Genomic DNA, 17055 nt, shown 5'->3' with positions numbered 1-17055 from the left:
AGATTATTGGCTAAAGCCTTGGAACAAGCTGCAACAGAGATGGCAGAACTGGCGCAAGGAGTCCCCAACCTAAGGAGGGAGCTGAGGATTAGTATAGATATGTATTAATTTTGATGAAGTTGCATAGTATAGATAATTATAGTTTGCTTAAAGTATTAGATGAGGAAAATCGCTATATGCATACAAGTAGAAATAGAAATATGCAAGACTGTTTAGTTTATTTAGCATGGATAATCAGAATCTGGAACTTTTATTTTTGGTCGGCTATTAAGAACTTTAGGTGGCTGAAAAACTCGGTTTCCCCAAGAGGGCGAGTTGAAGTCAATCAAATATGTACTGTTTTGTTTTTGATTTAAAGTAATAAAAAAAGAAGAGTACCACCGTAGCTTAAAAAAAAAGAATTATAAATTTTTTTTCCATCTCATATTAAACCAAACTTTAAAAAAGATGTTCAAAACCGTTCTTAGCTATACTTCTCTTATGGGCATTAGGGATTGGAAAACACTGTGGAAGCTACTTTTTCTCTATAAATCCAAATAGTTTACAATACATGTCCGTCATTGAAACATTTTTTTGTGCCTCCCCGTTTAATTAGTCCCACGACATTACTCTGTGGAATAAGTCTATGGCATTACTTTATATCTTATGGTAAAGGTAGAGATCAAATTTTAAGGATAAGATTTTATTTCATTTTGATAAATTAAAATAAATTATAATTTATATTTGGGAAAATATAATTTATTAAAAATAAAAATATTTTTTATTATAAAATTAATTAAGTATTTAATAATTAATTGTTTATTTTACAAAATCACTTTTATATTTATGATATTGTAGAAATTTTAGAAGTGTATTATTATTGCTATAATCTAATTTTAGAAATTTTAAAAAGTTTATTATTATTATTATTATTATCACCATTATCATTATCCCGATCAAATCAGACATTAAATTGGTGTATGAGAATTTTTTTTTTGTGGGACAAGGGACGCACTGTCAAGTCAAACACTAAATTGGGGTATGAGACTTCTTGTTTGTGGGACAAGGGACCCACCTCCTAGCAACACCAAATTGGTTTATGAGACTCCTTTGTTTGTGGGATAAGGGACCCATTGCCAAGCAAGACAAAGGACCCACTGCCAAGCAAGACAAAGGACCCACTGCCAAGTCAGACACCAAATTGGTGTATGTGATCCCTTGTTAATGGGACAAGGGACCCACCTCCTCGCAATACCAAATTGGTGTATGAGACTCCTTTGTTTGTGGGACAAGGGACCCACTGCCAAGCAGGACAAGGGACTCATCGCCAAGTCAAACACCAAATTGGTGTATGAGGCCCCTTGTTTGTGGGACAAGGGACCCACCTCCTCATAACACAAAATTGGTGTATGAGACTCCTTTGTTTGTGGGACAAGGGACCCATCGCCAAGCCAGACACCAAATTGGTGTATGTGTATGAGACCCTTTGTTTGTAAGACAAGGGACCCACCTCCCCGCAATGTACTAAATCTACAAAAGCATACATACTCTACCCTCCTCTGATCCTATGACTTCTTAAAAGAAAACACATACTCTTAACTATTAGGCCTACTCAAAATATATAAAATATGAGTAACAAAATAAAACAAACATTTATAAATAAAGTAATTGGAGTAAATAAATACCACTAACCTGAAAAGTTAGCTATGCAAAGCCAAAATTTGAAATTTTGTAAGGGGGAGACGACTTTATGTACTCAAAGTAAGTTTATTGGCACTTATGGTAAAAACAAACTACCAAATTGAAATTTTGAAGAGTCTCAAACTTTGAGTAGTCAAAGTAAATTTATTGGCACTTGCAATAAAAGCAAACTACCAACTGAAGTCACATTCTTTCACGTGAACACGTGAACACTAATTTCAGCTTGCTTATACGTTCACGGCTCTAATAAAGTTACATCTTTAAATTTAGTTCATCCATTTCATCCATTACGGGTTTGATGACAAACTCTTCATGATTTTTTTTTTTTTTTCATTGGGGGAGAAATTCCCCGCTGAAGAATCATGATACAACAAATGTTATCAAAATGAGCAGATAAGTAAATATACACATATCGACGAAGCGTGTCACGAAAATAGATTTTTACAAATACTACCAAAACGTGTCACAGAAACAGATTTTTACAAATAGTGCCAAAGTGTGTCACGGAAACAGATTTTTACAAATACCACCGTAGCATTAAGAGATACCATCCCGCAGGATTCGAACGCGGCTGGGGGATGCAAAAGCCAACTGCCCCAGCCACCACATCGTGCACTCACGTGCACAAACTCTTCATGACTTATCTACGATGGGTTTAATGAAGAGCCTGATTTTAAATTCTTCATTGTTAATTTCTTGTTTAATGGACCGTTGGTCCCAAAGTCAAGGATTTTTTATTTTTATTTTTTTATTGGATTCTTAGCGGATAAGGGTTGTAGTGAATGAAGATGATAAAATTTAATAAAAAGTTTTGGATAAGGATTATAATGGTTGATGTTGGTAAAGTTTAAGAACTAATTTATTAATTACTTTTTTTTAATAGAGGAAAGTTTTTGTTTTTTTTGTAAGCTGAGATGGATCTCTTTCTATTACTATAAAGAAAACAAAACAGTACAGAGTATCAAAAAACATTAACTCGCCCTCGTGGGGAAACCGAGTATTTTAGCCATCTAAAATTTTTAATGGCCGACCAAAAATAAAAGGACCAAAGTCTGATTATCCCTGCAAGATGAACTAAACAGTCCTGAGAATTCCTAATCCTACTGATCTGCATAAAGCATTTTTCCTTATCTAGAACATGCAAAAAACTATAATTATCTAGACTATGTAATTTCATATACATATCTTTTCTCAAACATCCTCGGCTGCAAGTTGCTGGTTTGCTCCTCTGTCTGCTCCCTGATGTTCTCCCTTCAATAGCTGCTGTAATTCATCCAGTTTCTTCTCTTGCATCTCTAAAGAAATGTGGATGAACCTCAGTTCCCTTCTCAATTCGGGGCCTCCCTGCGCTATTTCCACCATCTCAGTTGCAACTTGTTCTAATGCCTTTGCCAATAACCTTTTCATTACCCAGTAAATGTGGAGAGATTGCTTGAACAGAGACATTCTGCTTCTGGTGTTGCATGGGTCATGCAGTAAGAATTCTAAATCCTCCATCTCTGAATCAGATTGGGCTTGTAAAGATTCCTCCTCCAAATTCTGAATAATTCTTCTGACCTTTGGGTTTGTATTCTGCTGATAGGCCCTCTCAGCCTGGTGAATTCTCTTCTCTATCGATCGTCTTGTTTTTTTGGCTGGTCCCGCTTCCTGCTTCAGATTCTCTCCTCTGTCCCCTTCATTCCTGCTTTGCCCCCTACCTCTCTTACCTCCCGTATCCGTTCTGCTTCCCACTCCCCTACCACCTCTTCTCCTGCCGTATCTTCTTACGTGTTCCACTTGTGGTGCTGGTTGTTCCTCGTCAGACTGCGGGTGGCCCAATCGCCTGTAGCTTTGCCCTGTGCTTTATACTTCCTGTTTGCTTCGCGACGAGGTTCCTCATCCTCCGAATCATTCTCAATCTCAAAGATTTCTGCTGGAAGCTCCTCTTTCGCAACAGCCTTGCCTTTCCTGTCTCTGTTTTTGTCCGCTGCAATAGTTAGTTCCTCCGCCGCCCTTGACCTCATCCTGGTTTCCATGCTCTCTCTAATTATGTCACGAGGTATGTTCTGGTGCAGGATAACAGTTTTCCTGTCTCGCAGTCTCAACACTGTTCTAGCCTTTGCGCCAATAGAGGAAAGTTTTTAAGTAAATTAATTATTTTTATTTATTATTATTTTCCAATAAATAAGTAGGTTTGTTTTGTGTAGGTTCAGTCTAGTTTATACCTATAATAAATGAATACATATATTTAATTAATAATTTTTATTTATTGGAAAATCAAAATTATTTGTAGAATTTATAAAATTAAATATTAATATAATTTTAGTTATATATTTATATATTAAAATTAAATTAGTCAAAATTATTTTAGAAATTTACAAAATTAAATATTGAGGAATTAAAATTAAAATAACACTTTAATGGTAAAGTTGGAAAGGAAGATCACTTTCATATATGTAGATCATTTTTATATGGAAAGGAAGAATTGATGAATTAATTTTTTTTTATATGGAAATGACGAATCGATGAATTAAATTTTTCATTAATTTCTTAATAGATGAGTTTTTTATTAAATTAATAGTATTAATTTATGTAAATTTAATAAATATTTTGAAAATCAAATTATTAAATTTATAATAAATGAGTATATATATAATTGATATTTTTATTTAGTAGGAAATTAAAATCATATTTAAAATTAAATATTAATAAATTAGGATTTGAATAATTATTCAAAATCATTTCAGAAATTTTCGTAATTAAATATCTAGGAATTCAAATTATAATCACTTTTTAAGAGCAAGTTAAGAAAATATCACTTTCATTTTGTGTATGAATAGTAAATTTATTATTTTATTTTTTTCGGTTTGCTATTTTGACATGACTAGTACAACTAATTTGTGGTTTGAGAAGCCACGACCCAAGGCCATTTAACCTATAAAAATCACCTAGAGATTACATCTAGCTTAGGCCACCCCAACTCTTAACATGGTTGGATTTTTACCTGTAGAGATTTGAACAAATAACTTTATATCATGAAATGTATTAAATGAACACTTTGTTACCATCTACATTTTGCCCCAAAATTAAATTATTATTATTATTAATTTACAAAATGAATTAAATATATATACATTTAGAAATGCAACTAAAAAATATAATAAAATAACTGTAGAGTTTAATATCATAAATAAAAATCTAATAGAAACTACTATACATAACTTTTTTCTAATTAAATTGAATTAGTATACATAACATTTTTTTAATTAAATTAAAAATAAAAATAAAAAGATTGGAAATGTTATATTTCTATCATATCTCTAATCATAATTATGGTTAATAAAATTAAAATTTTGAAAAAAATATTTTATCAACTTAATCACTATTTTTTAAAATGAAAAATAAATTTCTTATAAATGTTTAAAATTTAAAACTTAAAATATAAAAGGGCTACATAGTAGCTAGTACCTGCGTCTTAGGTTAAATATAATTTGATGAAACAAAAAAATAACAAAAATAAAACAACTAATAAAATATTATACTGTTGAATGTCATCACCAAAAATTAAAATATATGATTAACTAATATTGTTTATCTTAAAATACATATATCTATATGTATGTGTTTTATTTTTATTAATATATATAATTGTTTATAATTAAATTTATTAAAATATGTTTTGAATATAACACGACCTACATAGTAACTATACCTTCGCTTTCCCGGATGCGGGTGATTGACAGGCTAAAGGGTACGATGGAGGCGCGTCGAGTGGGCAGGTGGCAGCCCAATTGCGCCACTGGTTATGGTTATGGGACGGCGAGCTGGTCTCGCACACCTCTATTAATGGCAGCATTAATGCTGTCCTTCAGGCTCCTGGTTAACTGCGCGATGGCTCTCAAGCTGTTCGTCACTCCCGCAGTTCCATTGCAGGCCTTCAACTCCATAAAGGTCACTACTCTGAGCCTCTCTGTTAGTTCGTCTCTGTTAGTCTATCTCGGCTGGGTTTCAAGAGCCTTCTCCATCTTCGTCTTCCACTCAACTCCGGCTCCAAGGGCTCATAGCTTCGTCTAGGCTCCGTCTCCACTTCTCTCTGAGCATTCGTTTTTCAATCCTCTCCCTCTGTGCATTCGCCCCTCTGTCACTTCTCGGTTTATCACTATGCAGCGAGAAAGGCTCATAATGGGGAGTAGGCGAGGCGGCTCTCGCGGTCATGCCACCCATCAGCACTCCTCTGCCACCTCGGACCCATCCTCGGATGCGCTGGAGTTCGATCGCTTCAATTATCCAGCCACCAGAAGTGGCAGGGGCAGGGGAAGAGGGCGAGTTTGTTGAGATTGCAACAAGATGATGGAGCTTAGCGAAAAGAGTCGCCTTCACTAAGTGGGCCCGTAGGCAAATTATGGCGCAAGTTCTATTTTTGATCACAGTGTGGATGATCACAGTGTGAGTGATCACAATGTGGGTGACCAAAGTGTGGGTGACCACAGTGTGGGTGATCAAAGTCTATTTTTAGACTGGCTGTCAAAAATAGAAAAGTCAAATATTATTGTCTCATAATAATATTTGGACTATAAACTTGATCTTATTCTCTTGGAGCACTTCAGTTTGAGCTACAGATGTGGCCCATGCAGCTGTCAGAAGGAAGTACGCTTTTCTTATGAGTCAGTTGAGTTGTTGCATGCATGACTTCAGTTAGAACTCAATCAGTTGAGTTTGGTGGAGTTGATTGTGGAGTTGATGGAGTTGTGTTCAGTTTGACTTGGTTAAACTAGTTGTAGTTAGTCTAACTGCAAATAGACTAATGATGAGTTGTTAAACTAATTATTAACTCATAATACAACTATAGAATACATCAATTAACTCAGTTGCATGTCAGTGCATGTTCAGTTCAGCAGGGACAGGTGTTAGAGAATCAGATTGCTATCAGTTGTGACTATAGTTGTGCATCAGATCTTGCACAATCAAGGGATTGAGTATGCCAATGAGTTTGCTCATGTATTTGCCCAGTTTGTAGCTTCTGCTCACGTCTTACACATTGTGATTGATTCTTTGGAGGTGAAATACGAGTTTGGTAGACCATTCTCATTCATTCTTGAGCAGGTATTGAGCAGTGGAGGCAGGCAAGCAGTGGAATAGATTTGGAGATCAGATCTTATCTGTATTGTGTGTAACAGGTGGAGCTGGTACTGGATTGCTTGTGATAAGCATTGTACTTTGTAATGTTACATGGTCTCAATCATTAATATACAAATAGTGTGGGGTTTTTAGCGAGATGCTTTCCCCTGGTTACATACTGTGTTAATGTGTGAATGCTCTTGATGTTTTATTGTTATTGATGTTGCTATATTGATGATCAAAGTAGAGGAGCTTATGTATTGTGTATGTATTCTGCAATAGTACATGATCAGGATAATCTCTGTTGAATATGTGTTAAATTATTCAAAATTTCTACATGGTATCAGAGCGAGCTAGATAATTGTAGAAAAAGTTTCTACATGGTATCAGAGCTGTTGATCATCAGATCTACTATTCAGGAAGTGTTTACATTCTATTTCTTCAGGCAGAGTCTGTAATCGGGCCAGGCAGCCTATGGATTCATCCTTCCTTTGGAAGGTGAGATATCCGGTGAATTCCCATACAGTCAATCTCTGTACGAGAAATATTGTGTTCTCACGAATCTTAGATCCGAGGCGGTGAGTTGGTTGCTGGTGGAATTCGAATTTGCAGCAGTGTTTTCTTGGTGACAACGCAGCAATGTCTTTCAATGGATTGCGATTGGAGTATGCTCTTGAGGGCAGCTCAAACTATATTGCATGGAAGGACAGGATGGAGGCAATATTGGATGATAACGAGCTGAAGGAGTTCATAGATATGGATATCCCAAAGCCTACTGATGCTGCTGAGGCGGAAGTTTGGCAAAAGAAGACCGCAAAATGTCAAAGGATTCTGTTGGAGGGCGTGAAGGATCACATTATGTCCAGCCTCCATGGAAAGGCTACTCCATATTTGATGTGGAAATCATTAACAGAATTATTCCAAAGCAAGAGCGATCAGAGGAAGCTAGCGCTCAAAGATAAACTCAGAAACATCAAATGCGAGAAGGGTGACAGTATTCCCAAGTATTTCACGAAGTTCACTCAGTGTCGAGATGAGCTGGGAAGTGTGGGGGTTACTGTCGATGATGAGGACTTGGTGAGCTTGGCTCTCCTTGGTCTTCCGAAGAGTTGGCATTTCTATCAGGACTCTGTCAATGGTCGGGAAAAATTGCCAGGATGGGAAAGACTATGGTCAGATCTTGTGCAGGAGGAGATCAGGCGGAGTACCAGGGACGGATCTTCGTCAAAGGGAGCTGATGAAGAGAATTGTGCTTTGGCTGCCAAAGCAAAGAAAGGGAAGAGCAAGAAAGCTTCTCAGTCTGGTGCAAAAGGCAAGAAGCAGGATATGTCCAAGGTGAAGTGTTTTCACTGTCACTAGTACGGACACTATGCCACTAATTGTCCACAGAAGAAGAAGAACAAGCAGGATGCTGGATCTTCAGCACGAGAGGCTCTAGCCTCACAGTTTGAGCTTGATTTTTCATTGATCGCATGCTTGGTTTCAAGTGTGATGGGATCAATATGGTTCTTGGACAGTGGTGCGTCTTTTCACATGACGGGAGATAGAGATTTGTTCTCTGATCTGGAGGACAAAGATCTTGGAGTGCACATCGAGATGGGCGATGATGGTAGATACAGTGCGACCGATATCGGTACCATTTCCTTTGAGAGGGAGTCTGGTAAACCCTTCATATTGAAGGAAGTCATGCATGTTCCAGGATTGACAAAGAATCTCATCTCAGTGGCGATGTTAGAAGACAAGGGGTATGATGTTGTTTTCAGAGAGGGAAAGGCTTTCCTGCGCAGCAAGACAACTGGTGAGACCCGGAAGATAGGGGTTTGAGTGAGGAACCTTTATCAGTTGCATGTAGATGGATGCGCAGCAATGGCGAGCAAGGCAGAAGGATTGGTGAGCCGGGATGATGGCGAGTTGTGGCACAGGAGATTGGGTCACCTTCACCATGGAGCCTTGAAGATACTGCAGCAGATCACTACAGGGCTTCCTAAAGGCACACTTGCGCAGTCAGATCAGTGCAGGGGGTGTACTTTGGGGAAGTTTGTGAAAGCCACCTTTCACGAGAAGGATAGTAGCGCCACGACGATCCTTGAGAGAATTCACACAGACGTGTGTGGACCTTTCTCAGTTGCTTCGACAGCAAAACACATGTATTATGTGATTTTTGTTGATGATTTCTCTCGTAAGTGTTGGATCTTCTTCATGCAGAAGAAGAGCGAGACATATTCAAAGTTCTGTGAATTCAAAGCATTGGTCGAGAAGGAGTCGGGGAAGAAGGTGAAGGCTCTTAGGAGCAATAATGGTGGTGAATACATCTCGGATGAGTTCAAGGATTTCTACAAGGCAGAAGGGATTCGTAGAGAGCTCATAGCTCCCCATAACCCACAACAGAACGGGGTAGCTGAGCACAAGAACAGAACGATTGTGGGTGCTGCATGGGCAATGTTGCATGATCAGGGCCTACCCCTTCACTTGTGGGCGGAAGCATGCAATACAGCAGTTTATGTGCAGAACCGTTGTCCTCATAGGATACTTGGCATGAGTACACCTGAGGAGACTTATTCTGGTAAGAAGCCTGATCTTTCTCATTTGAGGATTTTTGGTGCTAACGTTTACATGCATGTGACGAAGGATGCCAGGAAGAAGTTGGAGCCGACCGCAGAGGTTGGGATATTTGTGGGGTACACTGATACGCCCCACAACTATCGTGTGTATTTGCCAGACAGTGGTAAAACTGTTGTGTGACGGGATATAAAATTTCAGGAGGAGAAAGCCATGAAGTGTTCGCTTGAGAGGGAGCTACACTTGCATGCAGATGAGGAGCAATTAGTTCCTAAGGATGAGCTTCAGGACGTGGATCAGCCACAGGACGAGGTTCATGGAGTGGAAGAGACCACTCATGCAGCGCCAACCATCAGAGGGCGAAAGCGCTTGACAGAAGCTGAGCGACTAGCTCAAGATGCAGAGAAAGTTGTAGGACCACCTACAGCCCAACGCAGGCAGAGACAGTCACCTGATCGGTACACTGGATACATGGCTCTGATGAGCAAGTGTGTTGTGATTGGGCCATCCTCTTTCGAGGAAGTTGTGGAGGATCCCGCATGGGTAGACGCCATGGTGGAAGAGTATGATTCTATTGTCAGAAACAGTGCATGGGAGATTGTTCCTAGACCGGAAGGGAAATCAGTGGTGGGTTCGAGATGGATCTACAAGGTCAAGCAGGCAGCTGACGGGAGTGTGGAGAAGTACAAGGCAAGATTTGTTGCCCGAGGCTTTTCACAGATAGAGGGGATCGATTATGAGGAAACATTTGCACCTGTCGCAAGGTATTCTTCCATACGGACGATTCTTGCTCTCTCAGCGCAGATGGGATGGCACATTCATCAGATGGATGTGAAGACTGCGTTTCTCAATGGAGTCATTGAGGAGGAGGTGTACATTGAGAAACCCGAAGGATTTGAGGTCTTCAGCAGCGAGTCGCATGTGTGCAGGCTCAAGAGAGCGCTGTATGGGTTGAAGCAAGCACCACGTGCTTGGTACACACGGATAGACAGCTATTTCACAGGACTTGGATTCTCCAAGAGCGAGGCGGATCCTAACCTATACCAGATTGTGGTGAGGGTAAGTTGCTTATCATTGTACTGTATGTTGATGATTTGATTCTAACGGGTGATGAGCTGTTGATACTGTCATGCAAGAAGGATCTTGCTACAGAGTTTGAGATGAAGGACTTGGGCCTCCTTCACTATTTCCTAGGATTGGAAATATGGCAGCGCAGTGGTGGACTGTTTGTTTCTCAGGGCAAGTATGCTCGGGAGATACTGGAGAAGTTCAACATGCATGGCTGCAAGCCTGTTGATACTCCTCTTCCTGGAGGTTGGAGGAAGGAGGATGCCACTTCGGGAGAAGAAGTGGATGCCACTGTTTATCGACAGTTGGTGGGATCGTTGATGTATTTGGTCAATACACGACCTGATATATGCTATGCAGTTAACCAGCTTTCACAAGCTATGGTTAAGCCTACCAAGCTCTTCTGGAAGGTGGGCAAGCATGTATTGCGCTACTTGAGAGGCACATCGGGATATGGTTTATGGTACAGACAAGAGGATGAGGTGAAGCTATGTGGCTTCACGGATGTAGATTGGGCAGGGAGCCCAATGGACAGACGGAGCACATCAGGAGGGGTCTTCAGTATTGGATCGACAACAGTTTCTTGGTACAACAGGAAGCAGAGATCCGTGGCACTCAGTTCAGCGGAGGCCAAGTATATGGCAGCAAGTTTGGCTGCATGCGAGGCTATATGGATGAGGAAGATCCTGGTTGGTTTGTTCGGTTCTCATTTGGATCCTACTGTGATTTACTGTGATAACCAGAGTTGCATTAAACTCTCGGCTAATCCTGTATTTCATGATAGATCTAAGCATATTGACATCAGGTACCATCATATCAGAGATTGTGTGCAGCGGAGGATCATGTTGCTTTCATACATTCCAACAGAGGATCAGGATGCTGATATTCTGACGAAGGCTCTCACGAGGAGCAAATTCGAGTACCACCGAGGCAGGATAGGGGTTGCTGATAGTCCATATCTTGTCGAGAGGGAGTGTTGAGATTGCAACAAGATGATGGAGCTTAGTGAAAAGAGTCGCCTTCACTAAGTGGGCCCGCAGGCAAATTATGGCGCAAGTTCTATTTTTGATCACAGTGTGGATGATCACAGTGTGAGTGATCACAGTGTGAGTGATCACAATGTGGGTGACCAAAGTGTGGGTTACCACAGTGTGGGTGATGAAAGTCTATTTTTAGACTGGCTGTCAAAAATAGAAAAGTCAAATATTATTTTCTCATAATAATATTTGGACTATAAACTTGATCTTATTCTCTTGGAGCACTTCAGTTTGAGCTACAGATGTGGCCCATGCAGCTGTCAGAAGGAAGTATGCTTTTCTTATGAGTCAGTTGAGTTGTTGCATGCATGACTTCAGTTAGAACTCAATCAGTTGAGTTTGGTGGAGTTGATTGTGGAGTTGATGGAGTTGTGTTCAGTTTGACTTGGTTAAACTAGTTGTAGTTAGTCTAACTGCAAATAGACTAATGATGAGTTGTTAAACTAATTATTAACTCATAATACAACTATAAAATACATCAGTTAACTCAGTTGCATGTCAGTGCATGTTCAATTCAGCAGGGACAGGTGTTAGAGAATCAGATTGCTATCAGTTGTGACTATAGTTGTGCATCAGATCTTGCACAATCAAGGGATTGAGTATGCCAATGAGTTTGCTCATGTATTTGCCCAGTTTGTAGCTTTTGCTCACGTCTTACACATTGTGAGTGATTCTTTGGAGGTGAAATACGAGTTTGGTAGACCATTCTCATTCATTCTTGAGCAGGTATTGAGCAGTGGAGGCAGGCAAGCAATGGAATAGATTTGGAGATCAGATCTTAGCTGTATTGTGTGTAACAGGTGGAGCTGGTACTGGATTGCTTGTGATAAGCATTGTACTTTGTAATGTTACATGGTCTCAATCATTAATATACAGATAGTGTGGGGTTTTTAGCGAGATGCTTTCCGCTGGTTACATACTGTGTTAATGTGTGAATGCTCTTAATGTTTTATTGTTATTGATGCTGTTATATTGATGATCAACGTAGAGGAGCTTATGTATTGTGTATGTATTCCGCAATAGTACATGATCAAGATAATCTCTGTTGAATATGTGTTAAATCATTCAAAATTTCTACAGAGTTAGGATCGAAGACTCTGAGCATAATGCACATCCCACTACCCATTTCCGCATTCCGTGTTCCCTGGAAAACTCCTCCTTCATAGTCTCGGTAACGATTGAAAAGTGTGAGAATGCCAGGGGTTCGGGAGCGGCTCATCTTGGGGTTCCCGTAGATCAGAGGATGGCAAATCCAAATGTTAACCAGTGCCAAGTCACAGGAGGCCTTTCCGTGGTGAATTCTGAAGCCAATGCAGGTCCGAGCGCGCCAGCAAGAGGAGAGCCTTCAGGCTCAGAGGTCCATCCGTCTGACTCAAATGACTCAGATCAATTTGGGTGTCGGATCGTTGAGGAACAGCCGTCTACCTCAGATGACGAATGAACCAGCTCGTGCCTCCGTTTTTGTTCTGCATCTGAAGAAGGAGTTTGCCTCCCTTTTGATTCACTGTGTTCGTGCATGCTTCAGGTCTCTGTCCACTTCACATGTTGGAGTATGTTATTGTTTTGTTTATGTTAGCAATGGATCGCTGTATTTTTGCAATGGATATCAGTTTTGGAGTTTTTTGGAATGGCCAATGTTCCTGGAAGTTAAAAACTCTGTTGTAAGTCTTCCGCTGGCTGATGCCAAGAATTATTTTGCAAAATGCCAACTTCATGGCAAGAATCTTCGAGGCCGTTGCCTTGCTGTAACATTTTTGTATAAATAATAGGAGTAGACCAATTGAAAAACAAAAAAAAAAAAAAACTATACCTTCGCTTAACTTAAATATAGCTTAATGATACAAAAAAAATAACAAAGACAAATATTTCATCACAAAAATAAAACAACTAATAAAATATTATATTGTTGAATGTCATCACCAAAAATCAAGAAATATGATTAACTAATATTGTTTATATTAAAATACATATATCTATATGTGTGTGTTTTATTTTTATTAATATATATAATTGTCTATAATTAAATCTAATAAAATATGTTTTTAATATAATAATAAGTCATTTAAATTGGAAATATTGTGAAAAAATGTAATTCATGAAAATAGAAATAATAGATAAAATAAAAAATAAAAAAGTTAAATAAAAAAGAAATAAACAAAAAACAAAAAAATAGTAATTAATAAAAATGGAAGTTAATAAAAACCCATAATAAGACCTCAACCAATCACCTTACAAATAAATAATAAAAATTGAATTCCTAATGTTAAACTATGGATAAGTGTCATAAATTTTTGGTGAAAGACAAACTAATACCCAGTGAAAAAGAGAACCTCAAATATATAATAAAAGAAAAAACATAAATTTAAATTATATAATAAATAAATTCGACCACTTTCCAAAAAATATATAAGCCATCTCTCACCACACAATTTCAACTCTCTCTAACCACCAAGAAAAAAACACTAGTTAGTATTCAAAATTAACTAAAAACCTGCTGCGCATTTTTTTTCCAATAGTTTAACCCTACTGAGAAATTTCAATAACATTTTGATAAAATCTGATAAATATTTTTGTAAATCCAAATTACAATTGTCAAACTTCAAGTTTATAAGTATCTCATAATCATAATGGTAGTAATTCATTTTTACCAAAAAATAAATAAATAAATAAATAAAATTGCTTCAAACATTTCTATTATAAAAAAAAAATGAGTTTTTTTTTACCTTAATTTCCACACAGCGTCTTTTTTGCATTTTTTGGTGCCATTAGAGAAAATAAAATATTTTGTGTGGTAGCAAGGCAAAACCTACCGATTGCTACATCGTCGCAGATCGTGTTCGTGGAAATCTCATATAAAATATTGTGTGGTACCAAGGCAATGCTAACCTACCGATAGCTACATCGTCGCAGGTCGTGTTCATGGAAGTTTCAAGTAAAATATATTTTGTGTGGTACCAAGGCAATGCTAAACTACCGATAGCTACATCATCGTAGGTCGTGTTCGTGGAAATTTCGCTGTATATTGTTTGACCATTTCTCACGCAGATCAAAATATTGGAATGGTAAACAGACTATTCCCTATAAATCTCATCATTGAAGCGCCTGAGATGAAATTGGAATCGTAAACAGACTATTCCCTATAAATCTCATCATTGAAGCGCCAGAGATGAAGCTTTAATTTGTTGGCAGTAGCATCCTACCTGTATTACGCCTTTGATTGTTCTTTGGTATGGCAGTACTCATTTTCTTGATCGTTGCTTTAGCAGTACAGCTCCCGACTTCGAACGCGTTGGGTACCTCTGATCATGAGGTGATGAAAGTTAACAGGAAAACTGCAAAACAGTTGTACATCGTTCACATGGATAAATCCATGAAACCACACCATTGGAGTCTCCACCACATGAGGTTTCAGGATCCAATTCGGATCCCATTGCATTGGTATATACGTATAGCACAGTAATGGATGGCTTTGCAGCCTTGTTGACAAGCACGGAGGCTCAAGCTCTTGATAATATGGATGGATCCTTGGCTGTGTATCCAGATACCCTCTGTCAACTGCACACTACAAGAACCCCGGAATTCCTGGGGCTGAGCTCTAGCCATGGGCTATGGCCACTGTCACATTTCGGTGACGATATTACCGTCGGCATCGTGGATACAGGAATATGGCCGGAGAGCAAGAGCTTCAACGATCACGGCCTTACGCCGGTGTCTTCCAGATGGAAGGGACAATGTGAATTGGGTACTCAGTTCAATGCTTCCTACTGCAACAACAAACTCATTGGAGCCCGTTACTTTCTCAAAGGATTTGAAGCCGAGTACGGTCCTATCGACCAAAATGAGGAATAGAAATTTCCTCGACATGCCAACGGCCATGGTAGACATACTTCTTCTACTGCGGCGGGGTCAGTGGTGCCCGACGCGAGCTTTTTTGGCTTCGCTAGAGGAGCAGCTAGAGGCATCGCTACCAAAGCTAGATTGGCTGTCTATAAAGTTTGCTGGCTACAGGGTTACTGCACCGTGTCTGATGTGCTTGCCGGTATGGAGGCGGCTGTTTCGGACGGGGTCGACTTGCTATCGTTGTCACTTGGTGCGTAAATTATCTTATTATTCCGACCCCGTAGCGATTGGAGCTCTCAGAGCTATTGAGAATGGGTGTTTTCGTGGCGTGCTCGGCCGCTAATAACGGGTCAACCCCTTCTTCAATGCTGAATACGGCACCATGGATAACAACCATAGGCGCCAGCAGCATCGACAGAGAGTTCCCGGCTCGGGTGGTGCTTGGGAACGGCAAAAGCTACAGGGGTTCCTCTCTTTACAAAGGCAAGACGTTAGACAACAAACAATTGCCTTTGGTATACGGCAAAACAGCGTCCACTAAGAAGTCCGCAAATCTCTGCGCACCGGGGAGCTTGATCCCAATATGGTAATGGAAAAAATTGTGCTCTGCGATCTTGGATATGATGTTGATGCGACTGATATGGAACTGGAAGTGAAACCAGCTGGCGGTGTGGGAATGATTCTGGCCAGCGATCCTTCACTCGGAGCGGATTTGTGTACCCTTGCTTATTTCTTACCGGCCACCTGCGTCGATTCTAAATCCGGTGAAGACATTAAAGCTTATATCAACAGCACCAGAAATCCTACAGCAAACACTAAAGAGGGCCTGACCGTGGTTGGTAGAGTGCGAGCACCTGTGGTAGCTGCCTTCTCTTCCAGAGGACCGAATCCAGTGATTTCGGAGATCCTTAAACCGGACCTCATCGCTCCGGGTGTCGACATATTAGCTGCTTGATGGGTCGCCACGTCGGACCAACCGGATTGAAATCCGATAAGAGAATCTAAAACATAATCTCTGGGACATCCATGTCCTGCCCTCATGTCATCGGCATCGCAGAGCTTCTACGCGCGGGCGCATCCCGAGTGGAACCCGCCGCAATAAAATCGGCTCTCATGACATCTGCAGTGCTGTTTGATAATTCTAAACGACTTATACGCGACTCCGCCACAGGGCTACCGGCAAACGCGTATGCAATAGGCGCGGGTCATGTGAATCCAGTGCTGCCATGGATCCCGGTATCGTCTATGATGCAGGATTCGATGACTACGTTAGCTTTGTGTGTAGCCTCAATTATACCAAGGAGATCTGAACTACCCATCATTCTCCGTGGTGTTTAAGCCGCTAAATTGAGTTCGTGTTACGAGGAGATGGGAATGGTTAACTCTCATCTCTCATCACATATATAGAGAGTTGAACACTTTGTATCAAAGATATCTTTCAGGATTGTTATGTAGTTTTGGAAATACAGAGAGTTGAACACTCTGTTATCAAAGATGTCGTTCATGATTGTTAGGTAGTTTTGGAAATCTATGAGCACTTTGAGGGATGTTATTAGAAATATGATGATATTATGAGTTAAAATGGTGATGGAGAATATAGAACATTTTTGTTTAGAGGAGAGAGAGGGGGTTGCTTTTTAATTTAATATGATAAATTACATTTTCTTTTCAAAAGTAGGATTTGAAAACAGTTTAGTATCACAAAAGTATGAGTTATAATAACGACAAAATATAATTGTTGGTCATCGTTGTAAATATTAGAGTAAAAAACTTG

General features: G+C 39.5%; 1 pseudogene; it reads left to right on the top strand.

Annotated features, from left to right (window-relative positions):
* The first annotated feature begins 15870 nt into the window (after nucleotides 1-15870).
* On the top strand, nucleotides 15871-16236 carry LOC149250400 (subtilisin-like protease SBT1.7 pseudogene; annotated as a pseudogene).
* Nucleotides 16237-17055: the final 819 nt, after the last annotated feature.

Source organism: Pinus tabuliformis, chromosome 7 (genome assembly GCF_031772625.1).
Source record: "Pinus tabuliformis cultivar Carrire ecotype Pingquan chromosome 7, CPIR1, whole genome shotgun sequence".
NCBI lineage: Eukaryota > Viridiplantae > Streptophyta > Pinopsida > Pinales > Pinaceae > Pinus > Pinus tabuliformis.
The sequence above is the reverse complement of the archived record's forward strand: the minus strand, read 5'-3'. Positions and strand labels throughout refer to the sequence as shown.